At 43.2% G+C, this 21,815-nt stretch overlaps 1 protein-coding gene across 1 annotated transcript in view; it reads right to left on the reverse strand.

The window, feature by feature from the left end:
* Positions 1-21,815, reverse strand: part of PLPP4 (phospholipid phosphatase 4) — a 56,047-nt gene that overhangs the window by 25,626 nt on the left and 8,606 nt on the right. The gene's annotated exons all lie outside the window — the stretch shown is intronic.

Here is a 21,815-nt window from a genome sequence, read left to right on the forward strand (position 1 = left end):
TGAACATCAAACTTTTCAGCTTATCTGAGATTTCAGATTTCCTTGGGCTCAACTCTAAGCGGAAACACCAGAGAGATAGTGGAGAATCCAGGAATTTGAAGGATTTGCTCTCAAGTCCAGTTGCTCTCAAGTTAAAAGGGTACAACTTGAGTTATTAAAAACTGAACCGATTTAATGCGGGTCAATGGGGACAATCAACATATATCACATGACTTTCTATTTTTCTCTCTAGAGGCAACTACTTTTTGTATATAGCTATATCTAGACAGAGAGTTGCCCCTGAGGGAGGATTTAACCATGTCTGCAGAAGTGATCTGTAAGTAATCAGGTTGGACATAGTCCATATCCCACATGGGGCTCACAGTCTTAATCCCCACTTTATGGAAGACGTAACTGTGGCACTGAGAAGTTAAGTGACTTGCCCAGGGTTATACAGCAGAGAAGTGGAAGAACTGGTAGATTCTCTGGCACCCAGGCCCGAGGTCTATCCACTAGACCACTCTGCTTCACTTCCTTCTCTACTGTCATGTCACCCCACAAGCCCTTCCTTCTGCCTGGAATTCCCATCACCTTCAAATCTTCTCATCTTCAAAGTCTCCTTGAAATCAACTCTTTCCCAACACATGATTTCCCAATTCATTCCTAATATCCCAGGCGGGGTCCATCCAATAGCTGCCCTAAGCATTTATGTTTACACACCTCAGAATTTACACATATTCTCAACTAATAGGAATTTGCCTTCACTTAGTCATCCTATACTTTTCTGTCATCATCCATTGCCTTTTGTGAACAGCCTGTGACTGTTCCTTTTTCTTATTATTCATTCAATAGTATTTACTGAGCACTTACAGTGTGCAGAGCCTGGACTAAGTGCTTGGAAAGTACAATTCAGCAACACACAGAGACAATCCCTGCCCACAACGGGTTCGCAGTCTAGAAGGGGAGAGACAGGCATCAAAACTTAGAACAGGGCTTGGCACATAGTAAGAGCTTAACAAATACCATCATTATTAAAACAAGCAAACAGGCATCACTAGCATTAATATAAATAAATAGAATTATAGATATGTACACATCATTAACAAAATTAATAAAATTATAGATATATACACATGATTAATAAAATAGATATAATTATAAATATATACACACAAGTACTGTGGGGCAGGGAGAGCGGTAGAGCAGAGGGAGCGAGTCAGGGCTATGGGGAGGGGAGGAGGAGCAGAGAAAACGGGGGGCTTAGTCCGGGAAAGCTTCCTGGAGGAGGTGAGCTTTCAGCAGGGCTTTTAAGGGGAGAAGTGTGCTAGTTTGGTGGATTGGAGGAGGGAGGTCATTCCAGGCTGGAGGTAGGACGTGGGTGGGGGTTGATGGTGGGACAGGCGAGAATGAGGCACACTGAGAAGGTTAGCACCCGAGGAACAGAGTGTGCCGGCTGGGCTGTAGAAGGCGAGAAGGGAGGTGAGGTAAGAGGGGGCGAGGTGATGGAGAGCTTTGAAGCCAATAGTCAGGAGTTTTTGCTTGAAACGGAGGTTGACAAGCAACCACTGAAGATTTTTTTTGGGGGGTGACATGCCCAGAACGTTTCTGTAAGCTCCCTCAGTAATCCAAAGCAATCTTCCCATCCATGTTAGCCGATTCCCAATTTTCCCAATTCCTGTTGTGTAAATGATAAGAAGCGTTCTAACTCCAGACTATTTTAATTGCATTTTTATGACACCTCGTATTAACGGGAGCACTGAAGTAGTACACCCCAGGAGAACCAACAAAAAAGCTACCCGAACACTGCCTCATTATTCAAAGGCGGCCACCGCCAATTAATACTGAATTGCCAGAGTCATCTTAGGGGTTCAGAGAAAACAACACACGATGTTCTTCTGGGTGGATCTCTCAGATCTCTGGCCACAGAGAGTTCTGAAAACATGGGTTGAAGAACAGAGAGGAGAGACTTCTGAAAGCATTTTGCTGAAATAAAGACAAAGTCTGTTTATAGGCCAAAAACCGGTGGCGGGTAGGGGGTGAGGAGTTGGGACAGAGCTGTGGGAAGCTGTCCTTCATTTCCAAAGTTGATCCAACTGAAGGAAAGATCTTACCCTTGTATGCGAGTGTGTCTCCCCACCTTATAATAATAAAGGTGGCATCTGATAAGCACTACCATGTGCTGAGCACTATACTAAGTGCTGTGTTCGATAAAAGACAATCATGTTGGACATAATCTTTGTTCCACATAAGGCTCACAGTCTGAGGGTCAGGGGGAACAACCATTTAATCCCATTTGACAGGTGAGGAAACTGAGGCCCAGGGATGGTAAGGACTTCCCCAAAGTAAGAGCCGAGATTAGAATCCAGGACTTTCCCTTTTCTACTCGGTCTTGCTGCTTCCCTTATATCCCTCCAAGTATCATTTCAGTCCTTCTGAGCCCCATAAGCTTTTAAGTGATCTCAGACCTCTGTAGAACATACATGCATATCTTAACTCTATTACTACATTTTATATTCACTCATATTAGTGTCTTTCTACCCCCCTCAATCCTCTTATGTATCCTGTTGTCATCCTCTAGGCTGCGAGCTTGTTGTGGGCAGGGAACGTGCTTACCGACTCTGTTGTATTCTCTCAAACATTTAGTACAGTGCTCTGCATACAGTGAGGCCTTGATGAATATCATTGATTAACTGATTGTACCATCCTTCATATTTGTCTTCTCGATAGCGCTATGTAGCTCTAAGTCTTCCTTCAAAGCTGATAAGCCAACGTTAGTTCCAGGACCACATTTTGGGCCATCTTTCCCTGTCACTGGACAATGAATATGGTTCATAGGTGGCAACTACGAACTGCTTTAGAAACTGAATGTGCCCCCCTGAAAACAGGTCTGGTCTTACAGCCAGCAAGGAAGTTGGACACCGCAGCAGTAGTGAAGTTGATGCTTCCTTCTCACTGCATCTGGTTTCGCTGTCTGCCAAGAGCCAGGCTGGCGTTTTTATTCCATTTTCTAGCTCTTCATCCGTCTGTTTATCGTTGGACGGCATACTGCCTATATAGTTGAATTCAGTGACAGATCTGAGCTCTGTGTTATCAATGAAAACTTTGGTTGCATGTAGTAGACTCTCCCAGATGTAGGCTGGGGAAGCACAGTGGACTAATGGAAAAAGCGTCAGAAGATCTGGGTTCTTATCCTGTCACCACACCCTGCCCACTGCGTGACTCTGGGCAAGTCACTTAACTTCTCTTTGTTCTCATCAGTGAAATGGGACTTCAATACCTGTTCTTCCTCCGACTTCAACTGTCAGCCTCATGTGGGTCAGAGACTAGGTCTGACTTGATTATCTTGAATCTTAGTAATGTGCTTAGCACATAGTAAGCACTTAACAAATGCCACAGTTATTATTAGTATTGACATAACATTCATTTCCTTCACTCATTTCCAGTCCATAGTGCTGCGCTTTGCTGAATCGGCAAAGTGATGCTTTATCAATCACATGTCTTCCTGTGATTGTGGCTCTAGAACATAGCTATTTTCACAACGCAGTTCCTGAATCCTTCTAGACTGTGAGCCCGCTGTTGGGTAGGGACCGTCTCTATATGTTGCCAACTTGTACTTCCCAAGCGCTTAGTACAGTGCTCTGCACACAGTAAGTGCTTAATAAATACGACTGAATAAATGAATGAATGAATCACTGTCAACAATTTGACTGATTATATTATTTGTAAGCATCTACTGTGTGCTGAGCAAGGTGCTAAGACTTTTGATGATACTCATAGCCTATGGAGCTGGAAGAGTTTCCCAAAATGCCAGCAACATTTCTGATGCCAGTCTGCTGTTAAAGTAATAATAATAATGGTATTTGTTAAGACTGTGAGCCCACTGTTGGGTAGGGACTGTCTCTATGTGATGCCAATTTGTACTTCCCAAGCGCTTAGTACAGTGCTCTGCACATAGTAAGCGCTCAATAAATACGATTGATTGATTGATTAAGCGCTTACTATGTGCAAAGCACTGTTCTAAGCGCTGGGGAGATACAAGGTGATCAGGTTGTCCCATGTGGGGCTCACAGTCTTAACCCCATTTTACAGATGAGGTAACTGAGGCACAGAGAAGTGAAGTGACTTGCCCAAAGTCACACAGCTGACAAGTGGCAGAGCCGGGATTAGAACCCATGACCTCTGACTCCCAAGCCCGGGCTCTTTTCATTGAGCCACATTGCTTCTCAAGTAGAATATATTAGTGGAGAAGAAAAGCAGTGATGATGTAAAATGGAAAAAAAAAATATTTTTTTTAGCTTATTTGTTACTGAAAAAGTTTCAATGGACCACTTCAGTAATTCTTCTTTTCAAAAAAATCATAGCTTCAGCGTCAAAGCCACTCAAACAGTGCTGGTCTTTTAATACCCAGTTCCATTCAAAGGCCAGAAGAAGAATTTAGCTATCACATTCCAGAAGGAAATTTTCCCAAAGACGTTTCTGTTGGAAAAAATGTAATATAGCACTGTATATTTCCCAGAGCGATGAATTATAAGTGATTCAACAGCCTAGAAACATGGCTTACAGGGCCAAAGTGGAGATCCTATCTGTGGTCCCAACCCACCCCCCAACATCTGCACTGCCCTCCATTCCTGAAAGTGACACCCCCAAGCAACTTGTCAGCTGGGGGTATGAGCACTCTGCAGGAGATTCTTCGGTAGAAAAGATGAACTCTCATTCATTCACAGTGCTTACTGTGTACAGAGAACTGTAATAATAATAATAATGATGGCGTTTGTTAAGCATTTACTATGTGCCAGGCACTGCACTAAGCACTGAGGTAGATACCAGCAAATCAAATTGGACACATTCCCTGTCCCTCGTGGGGCTCATAGTCTTAATCCCCATTTTACAGATGAGGTAATTGAGGGACAGAGAAGTGAAGTGACTTGTCCAAGGTCACACAGCAGACAAGTGGCAGAGCCGGGATTAAACTCATTAGAACTCAAGACCTTCCGACTCCCAGCCTGTGAATATCCAGTACGCCATGCTGCTTCTCTACAACGCACTTGGGAGAGTACACTATCACAATCAATCAGTGGTATCTACTGAGCACTTACTAGGTGCAGAGAACTGAGCTAAGCTCCTGGGAGAGAAAAGAGAGTTGATAGATACGTTCCCTGCCCACAACGAGCTTACAGTCTACAGTCTTTTTCTCTCATTATTATGAGGTTTTTTCGGTTTTTTCTCTTGCTCCTTCTATCTCCTCACAATTTATGTCGGACTATCTCCGCCATTAGATTGTAAACTCTAACTGAATTCTCCCAAACACTTCAAGGTTCTGTCCATGGTAAGTAGATGTTTCGTAACTATTATTGAATGAACGAATGTGAGAATGAAGAATAACTTTTTATATCGATTTCTAGCAATCTAGACACAGAGGAGAATGAGGGTGAGATTTATAATTTTCTTTCAAATGGCTTTCCCACTTTTCTGGGAGTTTTTTCCCTGTTCCCTCTCTATGTTCAGAATTTATTCTGCCTATCCCCACCATTAGATTGTAAGCTCTAACTGAACGGTCCCACACACTTATTTCAATGTTCTGTCCATTGTAAATAGGTGCTCCATAAATATTACTGAATGAATGAATGTTAGAATGACGAACTTTTTATATACATTTCTAACAATCTAGACACAAAGAAAATGAGGGTGATTAATCATTTCCTTTCAAATGGCTTTCCAAAGGCTTTTCCTTCAACTTTGAAAGAAGGAATGAACCACATGCATCACTTCTACTTCTTGCCAGCCACTGCCAAATAAACAAGGCAAGATTCCCGGAACTGGAAATTTTAGAAGAGATAAACATCTTTCTTATTACTCCCTGTTGTTAGGTCTGTTAATTTGATGGTTTTAGAACCGCAGGATATGAAACAAAGGTGAAAGCCATCTACATATGGGGTGTTTTTGCAGGTTGCTTAGCTAATTAATTAAAACCTTTAGTTGAATTTGAAGATGATTCTCTCTCTTGTGATCATTTTTAAAATGTCCTACAAATGTTTGAAATAGATATAACGGCTGATTTCACTAAATTAATTTAAAGAGCACTCAAATTCCAACTTTCAGCTTAATGACATGGTGATTAATGGTTTGTCCTTATTTCAGTTGCAGTATATTATCCATTAGATAAACAGGCAATGGTTGAGAAAATTGTCATCTAAGTGAAGTTTCTATCAGGGCTACCAAGATTCTGGAAAAGATACTACTTCTTACTGTATTGCAACATTACAATATTACAATACTACAACAGTAATGCAGTTGAGGTTACAGTAATACAACAGCTATTGAATTAGTAACAAATAGTAGGTCAGAGTCTAGAAACTCAAGCATTTGAAAAACAAGGGAAATTGTCATTATTTTGACAACATAACAAAAACCTAAAGCAGAATGGATTGGGGTGGGTTTAATTTTCCATTCAGATCGTTTAACTTGCTTTTAATCAGAATTGTGAGAAGAAAATAGCCACTTGTGCATATAAACCAATTATTTTTTAAGTAGCTTTAACTAGATCTTCCAAATTGTAATTATGATATATAATCTGTATACTTTTCAAGATTAAAACTAGCCTAGTCTGCCCCATTTCTTGTCTATTTCTGTTCCAAGTCTGTATGATAATGAACACTGCAGAAATAAAGAGGAAACCGCAGAGCTGAAATGCAGTCCCACAGTCTATTCTGTCACTTTGTCCGAACGAGTCAACAGAAATTCAAGACGGAGAAACAGTTGACTTGTACCCATCCCAGCGCTTAAAACAGTGCTCTACACATACCAAGTGCTTAACGCATACCATAAAAAAAAATCTACGGTGTTTACTGAGGGCTTATTGTGTGCAGAGAATTATACTAAGTGCTTTGGAGAGAGGTGGTAGACACATTCCCTGCCCCCAAAGAGCTTGAAGTCTAGTGTTATTTGTACCCTGTGTAAACCACTGCCAATTCTGCCAGTAGTAGTCCTATGGGGCTTTCAAGAATCAATCTATCAGTAGTATTTATTGTGCACCTATTGTGGGCAGAGCACTGTAATGAACATTTCGTAGAGCAAAATACTGTTAGTAGTTGAGAAGAAGCATGACAGTGGAAAGAGCACAAACCTGGAAATCATAGGACTTGGGTTCTAATCCCGGTTTCACCACTTGTCTGCTGTGTGACCTTGGGCAAGTCATTTCAGTGCTTAGAACAGTGCTTGGCCCATAGTAAGTGCTTAATAAATACCATCATTATTATTTACTTCTCTGTGCCTCAGTTTCCTCATCTGTAAAGTGGGGGTTAAATTTACTCCCTCCTATCTAGACTGTGAGCCCTTTGCAGGACAGGGACTGTTAACCTTATATTTACCCCAGTGCTTAAAACACTGCTTTGCATATAGAAGCACTTAAATACCCTAATTAGACATAATCGCCACCTTTCACAATCTTACAAAGCATTGGGATAGTTGTTCTGTTTCTAGAACAGTGCTTTGCATATTGTAAGCACTTAACAAATGCCATTAATATTAATAGTATTATTATTATTTTGGCAGACCAAACACTGGCAAGGACTACTCCAAGACCTTGAATGAAGGAAGAGGGAAAAAGGATCTTTAATGTGGTATCTTTCCATCCTGAGTCATGAATGAGCCATGAAATGTTAATTAACTGTGGTGTTCTAGTTTGAAGTTTCTGATCCAGCCACTTTGATCCTAATGGAAGGACTCCCCAGAAAAGGCAAGCTAGGGATCCAACACCACTCAACATGAATATTGGATTTCTTATCTATGTGACCTTTAATGATGTTTTCGAGTGCAATTTTTAACTTCACTCATTAAAAATATGACTGATGAGTATGTCAGCCACATTCTATTCTCATTTAATTTTTTATTACCAATATTTGAACTAACATTACAGCTGTTTAAACCCAAAACATGTTAGCTCCACCAGCCAATCCATAGGGGGTTTGAACTATTGAACATTTTACAAAGCTTAATGTAAGTAGCTACAGAAAGCAGCGATCGACATGTTCAGTTTCGCAGTATCAGTTACAGATGAAACCGTGGTAAAATGGGTAGGGCAGAAAAGAAAACCTTCCTTTAACTGCTTCTGTCAAACTGATAAACTGACATGTTATCGGTCAGAGAACCAGTGTGGCTTAGTGGGGAAGGACCCAACGCAAGGGAGTCAAGAGGAGCTGATTCTAATCCCACTCTGCCACATCTGTTGTGTGACCTTGGGCAAGTCGCTTCACTTCTCTGGGCCTCAGTTACCTCATCTGTAAAATGGGGATTAAGACTGTGAGCCCCATGAGGAACATGGGCTATGTCCAACCTGATTATCTTGTACCTATCCCAGTGCATATCTACTTCGGCACACAGTAAGCCCTAAATACCATTTTTTTAATGTAGGGAAAAATCGAATTAGAGCCAGTTCAATGCCTTATTAGAAAGGATGTCTGCCTTTTGCTGATTCAAGATCTGGATCATGGAAAATAAGCGTGGCTCAGTGGAAAAAGCCCAGGCTTTGGAGTCAGAGGTCATGGGTTCGAATCCCGGCTCTGCCACACGTCTGCTGTGTGACCTTGGGTAAGTCACTTAACTTCTCTGAGCCTCAGTTATCTCATCTGTTAAATGGGGATGAAGACTGTGAGCCCCACGTGGGGCAACCTGATCACCTTGTACCCTCCCAGCACTTAGAACAGTGCTTTGCACATAGTAAGCGCTTAACAAATGCCAACATTATTATTATTATTATTATCTGTCTCTAGAGGGAAGAAAAAAAGCAAAAATTTACTACTCATTGATCTGAGTAACCAAAAAAGGGAACTTATGCCTAAGTTGAAAAATCTTAGCAAATGAGAGGACATGCAACGGCCCAAGTCCAGCTGTCCACCGGGCACCATCTCTCTGGAAGAGGAACGCTTGCCTGGAGACCCTAAATGCATTATCCACCTCTGCTTTCTTGACAAAAAACAAATTTGTCTTTTATTGGATTGAAACCATGACTGCAAGGGGTTACAAGACATTCAATATCTGGTTTTATTTTCTCTTTTCTTTTTGAAACAGACATTTCTTTTGTCGTGTTCAGTGGTATCTGCTGAGTGTTGAGGATGTGCAGAACACTGGATTGAGGGCTTGGGAATATACAATGCAATAGAGCTGGTTAGACACGATCCCTACCCACAATGAGTTTACAGTCCAGTTCAACAAATGTTTGCCCTTGGTGAGGAATTCCCATTCAGATACATCATTAGAAAATTTGAGTCATACAATTTGATGAAAAATAATCAATCACTCAAGGGTATTCATTGAGCACTTACTACACGCACAGCACTGTACAAACTAAGCTCAGGAGAGTACAAAACAACAGAATTAGCAGACATATTCCCTGTCCATGTGAGCGTATATAAAACTAGAAGTTGTGTCTGGTCCCTGAATAGGCCTGAACACTGAGGATGATAATGTGAATTTATTTAGTGTTTTCCTCCAAGGAGCACAAAGCACACTGCATATTTAAATAGGTGCACCCCAAATCACATCATAGCTGCTGTCTTCCAGTGATTCAAATTGCTTTGGTTTCAAGTTGCTCACTTTTGGGGGTAAAGAAACAATAAAACATCTCATAGAGAAATAAACACTCTGAGCTCTGATTGACCTAAGAATGGGGCATGTGGGCAGGTGAAGGTGAAATCCCATCCCTCGTACTAGGATTAACTACTACTGATAAGTGAAAAGTCAGAAGGGAAGAAATCAGCTATAAGATCAGTTGTGACTTTAAGAATTTTTCAGTTTGGACCAGAGAACTTTTATATCAAACTAATTTTTCTTCTTCACCATTTCTGCAGGCTCAATTGGTCCCTCCGTGCAATCTAAAGCAAGAGATAACTGTTTGTTTTTCATGTCAGATTGCTAATTTTCTAGTTTATCATTTAAAATTTAAATATTGTACTGTGCTTGGGTCCTAAGGTTATTTTTTAAAGTACTGAGGACAATTTTGAAAGTAAAATTAAATTTAAAGAAGCAAAAATGAGGGAAAGAAATTCATATCGCATTTGTGTTGAACATTTAAATAACAAAAAGGAAGCCAAAATAGACTGCCCATTTCTAAATACCACTAAACAGAGAATTAAAGAACGTGGTAAAATATGGTACTTGGAAACATGATTCCCTCATACTTTTCCAGCTCTGTAAAAGGAGAGCTCTCCTATATGAGCTCTCCTATAAGGAGTTTGATCATTGATCAAATGATTGGAGAATAATAATAATAATAATAGCATTTATTAAGCACTTACTATGTGCAAAGCACTGTTCTAAGCACTGGGGAGTTTACAAGGTGATCAGGTTGTCTCACGGGGGGCTCCCAGTCTTAATCCCCATTTTCCGGATGAGGTAACTGAGGCGCAGAGAAGTGAAGTGACTTGCCCAAATTGGCGGAGGCGGGATTTGAACCCACGACCTCTGACTCCAAAGCCCGTGCTCTTTCCACTGAGCCACGCTGCTTCTCCAGCTTCTGGAGAACTTCATACAAAACAGGCGTCCTCAACTTCCCATCCAAACCCTGCCCGCCATCTGACTTTGCCATCCTGTAGACAGCATCACCATCGTCCCAGTCTCACAAGCCCGTAAGCTTGGCATGATCTATTCATCTCTCTCCTTCAATCCACATGGTCATCCCGTCACCAGACCCTGTTGATTCCACCTTCACAACATTGTTAAAATCTGGCCTCTCCTCTCCATCCAAACTGCTACCATGTTGATCCAAGCACTTAGCCTATCCCGCCTTGATTACTACATCAGCCTCCTTGCTGATCTCCCTGCCTCCTGTCTCTGCCCACTCCAGTCCATACTTCACTGCTGCCCGGATCATTTTCCTACAAAAACATTCGGTCCATGTTTCCTGTTCTCAAGAACCTCCAGAGGTTGCCCATCATTTCCGCTTCAAACTCACCACTGCCTTTAAAGCACTAACTCACCTTGCCCCCTCCTATCTTACATCCCTGATTTCCTATTACAAGCCAGGCTGCACACTCTGCTCCTCTAATGCCAATGATGATGATGGCATTTATTAAGCGCTTACTATGTGCAAAGCACTGTTCTAAGTGCTGGGGAGGTTACAAGGTGATCAGGTAGTCCCACGGGGGGCTCACAGTCTTCATCCCCATTTTACAGATGAGGGAACTGAGGCCCAGAGAAGTTAAGTGACTTGCCCAAAGTCACACAGCTGACAGTTGGCGGAGCCGGGATTTGAACCCATGACCTCTGACTCCAAAGCCCGTACTCTTTCCCACTGAGCCATGCTGCCTCTCTTCTAAGATTGGCCTTTAGAGCCAATCTTCTCACTCTACCTCGATCTCATCTGTCTCACTGCCGACCTCCCATCCATGTTCTGTCTCTGGCCTGGGTTGCTTTCATCTTCATATCCAACATACGATCACTCTCTTCACCTTCAAAGCCTTATAAAAAGCACACCTCCTCCAGTAGGTCTTCCTCGAATAAGACTCCCTTCTGTGTCAACTTGTATTTCCCAAGCGCTTAGTACAGTGCGCTGCACACAGTAAGTGCTCAATAAATACAACTGAATGAATGTCACCCCTGCAATTGTATTTGCACCCTTTATTCACCCCTCCCTCAGCTCCACAGCACATATGTACATATCCGAAGATGAAAACGAAGCAGCGTGGCTCAGTGGAAAGAGCCCGGACTTTGGAGTCCGAGGTCGTGGGTTCAAATCCTGGCTCCACCACTTGTCAGCTGCGTGACTTTGGGCAAGTCACATAGCTTCTCTGTGCCTCAGTTACCTAATCTGGAAAATGGGGATGAAGATTGTGAGCCCCATGTGAAACAACCTGATCACCTTGTATCTCCCCAAGCACTTAGAACAGTGCTTTGCACATAATAAGTGCTTAATAAATGCCATTATTATTATTATTATCCATAGTTTATATTATTGTCTCTATCCCTTAGAGCAGGGCTGCACATGCTAAGTGCTCAAATATGATTAATTGATTGATTGATGGATAAAAAGGCTTATTCGTACTTACTAGTGAGGAAGAGCAGAGGAATGCAAACGTATTTCCATGTCTGGGTTGGATTTCAAAGGAAAAAGTTGGAGATGAGCTAATTTTACATTTTTTCCAGCTTCATGGTCCACTGCCCCTAAGCCCCTACTAGAAGACAGAAATGTCAATATTCCACAGATCACAGCTCTGATGGCCGGTGGAAGAAGGGAGAGTCCTATACCCTGATAATACAAATACAGATAGTGGATAAAGCACAGCCTGGGAGTCAGAAGGACCTGGGTCCTAATACCAGCTCTGCCACTCGTCTGCCGTATCCTCTTGGTCAAGTCACTTCACTTCTCTCTGCCTCAGTTACCTCATCTGTAAAGTCGGAAGACTGTGAATCCCCTGTGGGACGTCGACTGTGTTCAATCTTATTAGCTTGTAACGACACCAGTGCTTAACGCAGTCCTTGGTACATATGGTAACAAATACCATAAAATGCAACAAATAGATATGTGATGAATGATCTAGGTGGATAAGAGGAAGAAAAGAGAATGGTTATTGGAGTCTAAATTTAAGATCCAGCCCTCTTAACCATTCCCGTGACCAGCAGAGTGAGGAAAGCAAAATTACGAGGGAGAGTAGTTGGCTGAATCAAATGGAATTCATATTGCTAGGCTCCTTACTCTTCTGTGCATAGACGTCTTCTTCCCCTTGGAATCAATCAGTCGTATTTATTGAGCGCTTACGGTGTGCAGAGTACTGTACTAAGTTCTTGGGAAGTACAAGTTGGCAACATATAGAGACAATCCCTACCCAACAGTGGGCTCACATATCCAAGCCCAGGAATAGATGAGGTTGTGAAGAAGATTCCCTCTAGAGATGACCAAATTGCAGGTCTAAAAGTAAGCAAGTTGAAAGCTGCTGTCTGCATTGTTTCATTTTTCACTGGATATCTACCACCAACTGTGAAATGATAAGTGAATACGGAATCAAGCATTAAATGCATTTCTTACTCCAGATAAGGTTTTGAAGGTTATTATGTGTGAAACACTACTCTAAGCACTGGGTGAGTACAAGTTAATCAGGTCGGACACAGTCCCCGTCCCATATAGGAAGGAGAACAGGTATTGAATTCCCAATTTACAGTTAAGGAAAGTGAGGCCCAGGGCAGTTACGTGACTTGCCCAAGGTCACACAACGGACAGATGGTGGAGTTGGGATTAGAGCCCAGGTCTTGTGCTCTTTCCATCAGGCTATGCTGCTTCTAAATTAAATACATGTTCTCCCTCCCCTTCAGACTGTAAACCCCATATGGGACAGAGATTGTGCCTGAATTGATTTATCTTGTATCTACCCTGGCATTTAGTAAAGCACTTGGCACATAGTAAGTGCTCAGCAAATACCACAATTATCAGTATTACCCCCTGCAAGTCTCTGTTCTGGGCCCCTTACTCTTCTCCCTCTAAGACTACTTTTTTGAGAAGACCATGATCTTTATTTCTATGCGGATCACCTTTGTAGCCTTGACCTCCCCCCACTTATCCCATCCTGCCTCTCCTCTGCCTCCAGGATATTTTCACTAGGATGGTCCACTTGAACTTCAAATCAACATGTCCAAATCGACCTTCCCAACTTCTCCATCTCCATTTAAAATCCTACCCTTCTAACCTGGGCTTCAGTCCCAGGTGTCAGCCATGGTACTTTGTTCCTCTAGCACCAACCTGCTGTGCCCTAATCTCGTCTGTCTCACCACGGTCCCCTTGTCCGCGTATCTCAAAGTTGGACCTCCTTCCCCCCAATATCTGACAGACCACCCCTCTTACCATCTTCAAAGCCCTACTAAATTTGTTATCTCCTCCATTAGGTCTTTTGTAAGCCCTCATTTCCCCCGTTTGCCCTCCTTTCTGTGTTGCCTATGCACTTGGCCTCAGCCCCCCGACATTTAGGTTTAGAACCTCATACTCTGCTGTTTCCCCTATCTGAAATTTATTCTCATGCTATTTCCCCCACTAAACTGTTAAATTCCTTGAAGAGAGGATCATGTTTACCAACTCTGTAATCTGTAGTCTCCCAAGTGCTGACCTTTTCCCAGGTCCAGCTCAGTCTCCTCACTGCGGCACAGATCATCTTCCTAAAGCATTGCTCAGCACACACCTCCCCATCCCGCAGAACTCCAACGGCTGCCCATCAGGAAGCAATATGGCCTAGTAGAAAGAGCACAGGCCTGGGAGTTGGAGGACTTGGGTTCTAATCCCATTAAATTGATTTATATTAATGTCTGTCTCGCCCTCTAGGCTGTAAACTGATTGTGGGCAGGGAAAGTGCCTGTTATACTGTTACGTTGTACTCTCCCAAGTGCTCTGCGCACAGTAAGTACTCAGTAAATATGATTGACTGCCTGTTGTGTGAACCTGGGCAAGTTGCTTTGTTTCTCTGTGCCAGCTTCCTCAACTGTAAAATGGGGATTTGACACCTGTACACACTCCTATTAGATGGTGAGCCCCATGTGGGGCAAGGATTGGGTCTGACTTGATTAACTTGCATCTAGCCCAGTGCTTAGATCAGTATTTGACATATAGTAAGCGCTTAACAAGGACTAGAAGTATAGTAAGTGTCTCCCTCTGCAAGATGCACAGGTTATCATTTGCTTCAAATCCCAGGGCAGCTCTCTTCACCCAACATATGGACTGTCCTTGCCCTCCCTCCTCACTACTCTCACCCAACTCCTCCCAAGCTCACATCCTGGCCACATCTCACCCTCCCATGGTGTCCAAACCTTTGCTAATATTTTCCCCAGGACCTGAAACCTCCTTCTCTCCCAAATCCCAAATTGAAGCAGTGTTGCCTAGTGAATAGAGCACAGGCCCGGGAGCCAGAAGGCCCTGAGTTTTCATCTCGGTTCGGCCGCTTGTCGGCTGTGTGACCTTGGGCAATCACTGGGCCTTAGTTACCCTATTGGAAAATGGGGATTAAGACTGTGAACCTCATTTGGGACATGGACTATGTCCAACCTGATTACCTTGTATCTACTCCAGTGCTTAGAAAAGTGCCCAGCACAAAGTAAGTGTCCAACAAATACCATAAAAAACAAAAAAAAATCCACCAGACCTCAACCCTCCTAAAATTCCACCTCTTCCAAATGAGCCTTTCCCAAACAACTGCCAGGACTCCAATTTTTATCATCTTTTCATCCTGCTCTTTCAATTAAGTACTTACTCTTGCCCATCCTCAGCACTGTGGCTAGACTTAGAGTCAAAATTTCTGAATTCCAACTTCTCTTTTGGGATATTGATTTCTTGTGGGTGGGGACTGAGTCTCGGGCCTTATTTGACATCCAGAAAGGTAGCAGCAAAATGCTGGGACCATCTCAAGGGGCACTCACATGAAACCCAAGAGACACATTCAGCTGCCCCAAGGCAGGGAGTACTAAACTCCTCCCTCCCCATGCAACATGATGTCCTCACAGTGTGCTCCATGGGCATGTAGTAAGATGTAATGACATCTTGCAATAATCTCTTCAACTACCCTATAGCCTCCTTTGTGGCCCCTTCCAGATCCCCGTTACCCAAGGCCTTGCTTCCAGCAGCTGGAGGCGATGAATTTTATCCGTCTCCACCCTCTTCCCAGCCCTGACCATACATTTGGAGATACTGCTCCTCTTGGTCCCTGTCTAAACCTAGTTTGGGTCCTCCCTCAACGGCTGCAAATTCCTAGGGGCTCTAGAACCCAGAGGTTAAAAAATAGGTGTTAGCACTCAAAAAGTGACTAAATATCACATGGCAGCTGATCTCCCACCATGTTGTTTTCTGCTATTCTCCTCCTGTTGAATCTCAGAAAAATCACCTCATCTCTAAGTCTCAGTTGTCTCATCTGTAAAAAGGAGATAATAATAATAATAATTATAGCATTTATTAAGCGCTTACTATGTGCAAAGCACTGTTCTAAGCGCTGGGGAGGTTACAAGGTGATCAGGTTGTCCCACGGGGGGCTCACAGTTTTAATCACCATTTTACAGATGAGGGAACTGAGGCCCAGAGAATAATAGCTGCTTCTTCCTACCCAACACTGAGGATAAAATTAGACAATTTACATAAATTTGGAATATGGAACTAAAGTTCCTTACAGTGACATGGTATTTACGTGCACAGTTATTCCCTTTTATGCAGAATGTTTTGTAACATTAAAATGGGGATGAGGCTTTCACAGTGGTCATATAATAATTAAGTCTAGCAATATGGGGAGCAGGAGAAAGAAAAAGAGAAAAAAAATTAGGGAAGAAAGAAGACTAACGTGAAAGGATACTTGAGGTGCTATCTCTCGCTTCTGCTGTACTCTCCCAAGTGCTGCCTACAATAGGCAATCAGTGAATTAATCCCTTCTCCCTTCTCTGCTTTTTCCCCCATCATAAACTCTTGCCAAAGAAGAAACTTCCCATTCCCCAGCAGGAACCCATTTCTGCTCATGTTCTGACCCTTCTCCTTTTCCTCCCATGGCACAGGCTGTTATTGCTGTTTACTCTGTGTAGTAGAAAAAAATAAATAAATAAAACCTTTTATTTTCTCCTCCAAAATAGGGGAGGCAATTATGTATATCATATCAATAATATCATATTATCGTTGTGGGTTTCCTCAGCTTCCTGAACGAGCTCTGCTTTGGTTTCTGAATCAGACCGGTAATTCCTGACATACTACCACCAGGTTCTGTAGGAAAAAGACTCTAATTCAAGGCAAGATTATATCTTTATTACTTTGAGGGTCAATGATAACGGGCTTCCTACATTGGAGGAAGCAGGTCTATCATGCCGGCTGAATTTGAAGCAAATGCCACATGGCCTGGCCGAACAAGAAGCAGTGACAGACACAGCTACGCGAGGTCAAAAGGATGCAGAACTATGATGCTCTCTGGTACCCTTCTGGCACAGGGCAAACAGTACTGCAAGCAACATAAACAATAAGAAGGATTCTCTGAGACTCTAACAGGGGAAAAACTAACCCAAAACATCAAAGACTTATTGCTTGCAGTGTTTACTTTTCAGAGCTTGGAAAACAAACCCTAAGGAGAAATGGAGGAGGAATGGCAAGACAATGATACCGTTTCTAATTGCCTGGTGATTTTCAATGGGTGAGACTACAATCAAACCACATGTACAGTGGTCATGCATTAGTGCTTGCCTTTCTTTTTCACTCCACGAAAAGCTTTTACCAGCTAATTACTCAGCAGTAATTCCTGGGCTAAGAACACTGGCACACAGTGTTTTTATGAAGTTACTTTTTGCTAATGTACCTAAATTCCACTAGAAGATTCAGACGCCCAGCATGACCTCTTTCTCAGATGTAGGAGGGTCACACTGGGCTTATCACAAGCAAACCTAGTAGCATATCACAGATCATCCCAGATCTAAAGAGTTTGAAAGAGTTCCGAGTTTTGCTCTTTTGATTTTTAAGGACAGAGTCACTTAGGGAGCAGCCTGGTGGAGTGGATAGAGCACAGGCCTTGGAAGTCAGAAGGTTTTAATCTGGGCTCCACCACGTGTCTGCTTTGTGACCTTGGACAAGTCACTTCACTTCTCTGTGCCTCAGTTACCTCATCTGTCAAATGGGGATTAAGACTGTGAGCCCCATATGGGACAGGGATGTGTCCAACTTGTTTACCTTGTATTTACCCTAGCACTTAGAACAGTACTTGGCACGTAGTAAGTGGTCAACAAATACTATTATTATTATTACTATTATTATGAGGTTCCTAGAGTCTTCTTCCACATCTCAAAGGTCACCAATGACCTCCTGCTTGCCAAATCCAACGGCTCATACTCTGTCCTAATCCTCCTCGACCTCTCAGCTGCCTTTGACACTGTGGACCACCCCCTTCTCCTCCACACGTTATCTGACCTTGGCTTCACAGACTCCGTCCTCTCCTGGTTCTCCTCTTATCTCTCCGGTCGTTCTTTCTCAGTCTCTTCTGCAGGCTCCTCCTCCCCCTCCCATCCTCTTACGGTGGGGGTTCCCCAAGGTTCAGTGCTTGGTCCCCTTCTGTTCTCAATATACACTCACTCCCTTGGTGACCTCATTCGCTCCCACGGCTTCAACTATCATCTCTACGCTGATGACACCCAGATCTACATCTCTGCCCCCGCTCTCTCCCCCTCCCTCCAGGCTCGCATCTCCTCCTGCCTTCAGGACATCTCCATCTGGATGTCCGCCCGCCACCTAAAGCTCAACATGTCGAAGACTGAGCTCCTTGTCTTCCCTCCCAAACCTTGTCCTCTCCCTGACTTTCCCATCTCTGTTGACGGCACTACCATCCTTCCCGTCTCACAAGCCCGCAACCTTGGTGTCATCCTCGACTCCGCTCTCTCATTCACCCCTCACATCCAAGCCGTCACCAAAACCTGCCGGTCTCAGCTCCGCAACATTGCCAAGATCCGCCCTTTCCTCTCCATCCAAACTGCTACCCTGCTCATTCAAGCTCTCATCCTATCCCGTCTGGACTACTGCACTAGCCTTCTCTCTGATCTCCCATCCTCGTGTCTCTCTCCACTTCAATCCATACTTCATGCTGCTGCCCGGATTATCTTTGTCCAGAAACGCTCTGGACATATTACTCCCCTCCTCAAAAACCTCCAATGGCTACCGATCAATCTGCGCATCAGGCAGAAACTCCTCACCCTGGGCTTCAAGGCTCTCCATCACCTCGCCCCCTCCTACCTCACCTCCCTTCTCTCCTTCTACTGCCCAGCCCGCACCCTCCGCTCCTCCACCACTAATCTCCTCACTGTACCTCGCTCTCGCCTGTCCCGCCATCGACCCCCGGCCCACGTCATCCCCCGGGCCTGGAATGCCCTCCCTCTGCCCATCCGCCAAGCTAGCTCTCTTCCTCCTTTCAAGGCCCTGCTGAGAGCTCACCTCCTCCAGGAGGCCTTCCCAGACTGAGCCCCTTCTTTCCTCTCCCCCTCGTCCCCCTCTCCATCCCCCCGTCTTACCTCCTTCCCTTCCCCACAGCACCTGTATATATGTATATATGGTTGTACATATTTATTACTCTATTTATTTATTTATTTATTTATTTTACTTGTACATTTCTATCCTACTTATTTTATTTTGTTGGTATGTTTGGTTCTGTTCTCTGTCTCCCCCTTTTAGACTGTGAGCCCACTGTTGGGTAGGGACTGTCTCTATGTGATGCCAATTTGTACTTCCCAAGCGCTTAGTACAGTGCTATGCACATAGTAAGCGCTCAATAAATACGATTGATTGATTGATTGATTGATCTTTAGCAATTGCACTGCAGAAAGTAAGCTCTCAATACATATGACTGATTGACTGGTTCAGTAAACTATCCTTCTCCCTTACAACAGCCATTGTTGAACTTATACAGCTGTACAGTGAATATTAAAAAGATTAAAAAGGAGACAATGCGTGATGATAATTACCATCTCATCCTTCCAAATATGGTTCTCTTTCCTTATCCATGTCTCTCTGGCTCTAACTGCCAAAGTTTGTATTCAGGGTCAAGACAATTCAAGTTTTTAGGCCTCATTTCATCATAATCTTGCCTCATGACTCTCTCTGTGAGCAGGGAGCGTGTCTGCCAACTCTGTTACATTGCACTCCCCCAAGCACTCAGTACAGTGCCCTGTACTGAGCACTCAATAAATACCACTGATGATTAATGGTGACATCCTATAAGTGTCTTACGCCTAAGAACAGACTGTTGTTGGAAATTAACTGCTGAATCTATTTCACAATTCTAAGCCTGAGACATAAGTCAATAATTCCTCTCTCAGGCTGGTGTGCAAAGGCATATGAAGAAGTTTGTTTCCAAGAATAACAATAATGATAATAATCCCCATTTTACAGATGAGGAAACAAATACAGAGAAGTCAGCTCCTTTTCAATGGACTGTGTCCAATCTGATTACTTTGTATCTACCCCAAAGCTTAGAAAGGTGCCTGGCACATAGTAAGTGCTCAACAATGGTATTCAACAGGTTAACAATTTACAGAGAAATACTATCTGAAAAATATTTTTCACTTTCTCCACTATCCATTCTTAAGAAGCCAATAAACTGGGTTTCTGAGGGCTATAGATAATCCTTGAATGCCTTAATTAATGAGAGATGCTACCTGGAAGGCTAAATGTGTCATAACTTCCCTAAACAAGTTGTAGTACAGTATTAGAATTAGTAGCAGTAGCATTTACCAAATTCCTATAATGACTCAGGAACTGCCAAACAAGTGACCCGAAATTTGGAGAAAACAATTAAAATGAATAAACGCAAACACTTTTCAGTGGCAAAATAAACCAGAATGACAGATTTGGACATGCAGAAACGATGCTTTGAAAACTAGCACGTTCGGTCAGGTGACAGCAAATGAAACTTCATTTCGGTCTTGGGAAACCATCATTTGGTTTGGCCTCACTTACCAAGATAACAACCTTCTCCTTTTCTGTTTATTCCTATTTATTTACTGTGCCACTGACTCTGAAAGGGTGCACCCAGGGAATTAAGATGGGCCTGAGTTAAGCAAACTAATGAAAAATTGAGAGAGACTGTTCCCTTTACTGAGATGGATAGTCAAATGGAAGGGCAGTGTAATTGACTTGGCTGGAGAATTATACTATTTTCTGCCCCACCGAATGAGACTTTTAATCTCTGTGGCTTCCAAACTAATATTTTTTAACTTTCCATTTTCCCAACTTGTGCAGGTGCCCAGAAACTTTTCAAGGAACAGGCACAGTTGAGAAATAAAATCAACAACAACAGTAAATAACAGTGCACAGAAAAGTATTTCATGCATGGCTATTTTTCTAATGATAAAAACTCTTACTGTGTGTGCTGAGGGTGATATAAGCTGAACAGGTTGGACACAATCCCTGTCCCACATGGAGCTCACAATCTCAATCCCCATTTGACAGATGAGGTAACTGAGACACAGAGAAGTGGAGTGACATGCTCACGGTCACACAGCAGACAACTGGCGGAGCCGGGATTAGAATCCAGGTCCCGCTGACTCCTAGGCCTGTGGTCTATCCACTAGGCCACACTGCGCTGTGGGCAGGAAATGTGTCTACCCGCTCGACTGTACTGCACTCTCCCAAGTGCCCAGAACAGTACTGTCCACACAGTAAGTGCTCAATAAACACCACTGATTGATTGATATGTTCTAAGTGCTGGGGTAAATTGAATATCAAGTGCCTTCAAGATACAGCCACAAGTGCTTAGGCGGTGAGGATGGGAGGGAGAAAAGGGTGAGGAAATGAGGGGGTTACTCAGGGAAGGCCTCTTGAAAGTGATATGATTTTAGTAGAGTTTTGAAAGTGGGGAGAGCGGTGGTCTCTCAGATATGACAGGGGATGGAGTTTCAGGCCAGTGTGAGGATGTGAGAAAGGGCTTAAGGGTGAGACAGAAATCAAGATACATGAGTAGGCTGGTGTTAGAGGAGCAAATTGTGAGGGCTGCGGTGTAATAAGAGATTAGATTGACCTGACCGTGTACTTTATTAATCACGGCATAGAGGATACAGAACATGCCTGGGAGTCAGAAGGACCTGGGTTCTAATCCTGCCTCCGTCAGTTGTCTGCTGTGTGACATCGGGCAAGTCACTTCATTTCTCTGAGTCACCTCATCTGGATAATGAACCGAATTTTTATAAGAAAATGGATACGGGCAGCAAACTGAAGTATGGACTGGATCGGGAAAAGACTGGAGGCAGGGATGGCAATGTTGATAAACCCATTACATTGATTGTCTCTCCAAATTCCAAAGATACACAAATGATAGCTGGAATAGTAGCACAACCATGATGTTCTTTGCAGAATGACTACAGATCTT

Source organism: Tachyglossus aculeatus, chromosome 16 (genome assembly GCF_015852505.1).
Source record: "Tachyglossus aculeatus isolate mTacAcu1 chromosome 16, mTacAcu1.pri, whole genome shotgun sequence".
NCBI lineage: Eukaryota > Metazoa > Chordata > Mammalia > Monotremata > Tachyglossidae > Tachyglossus > Tachyglossus aculeatus.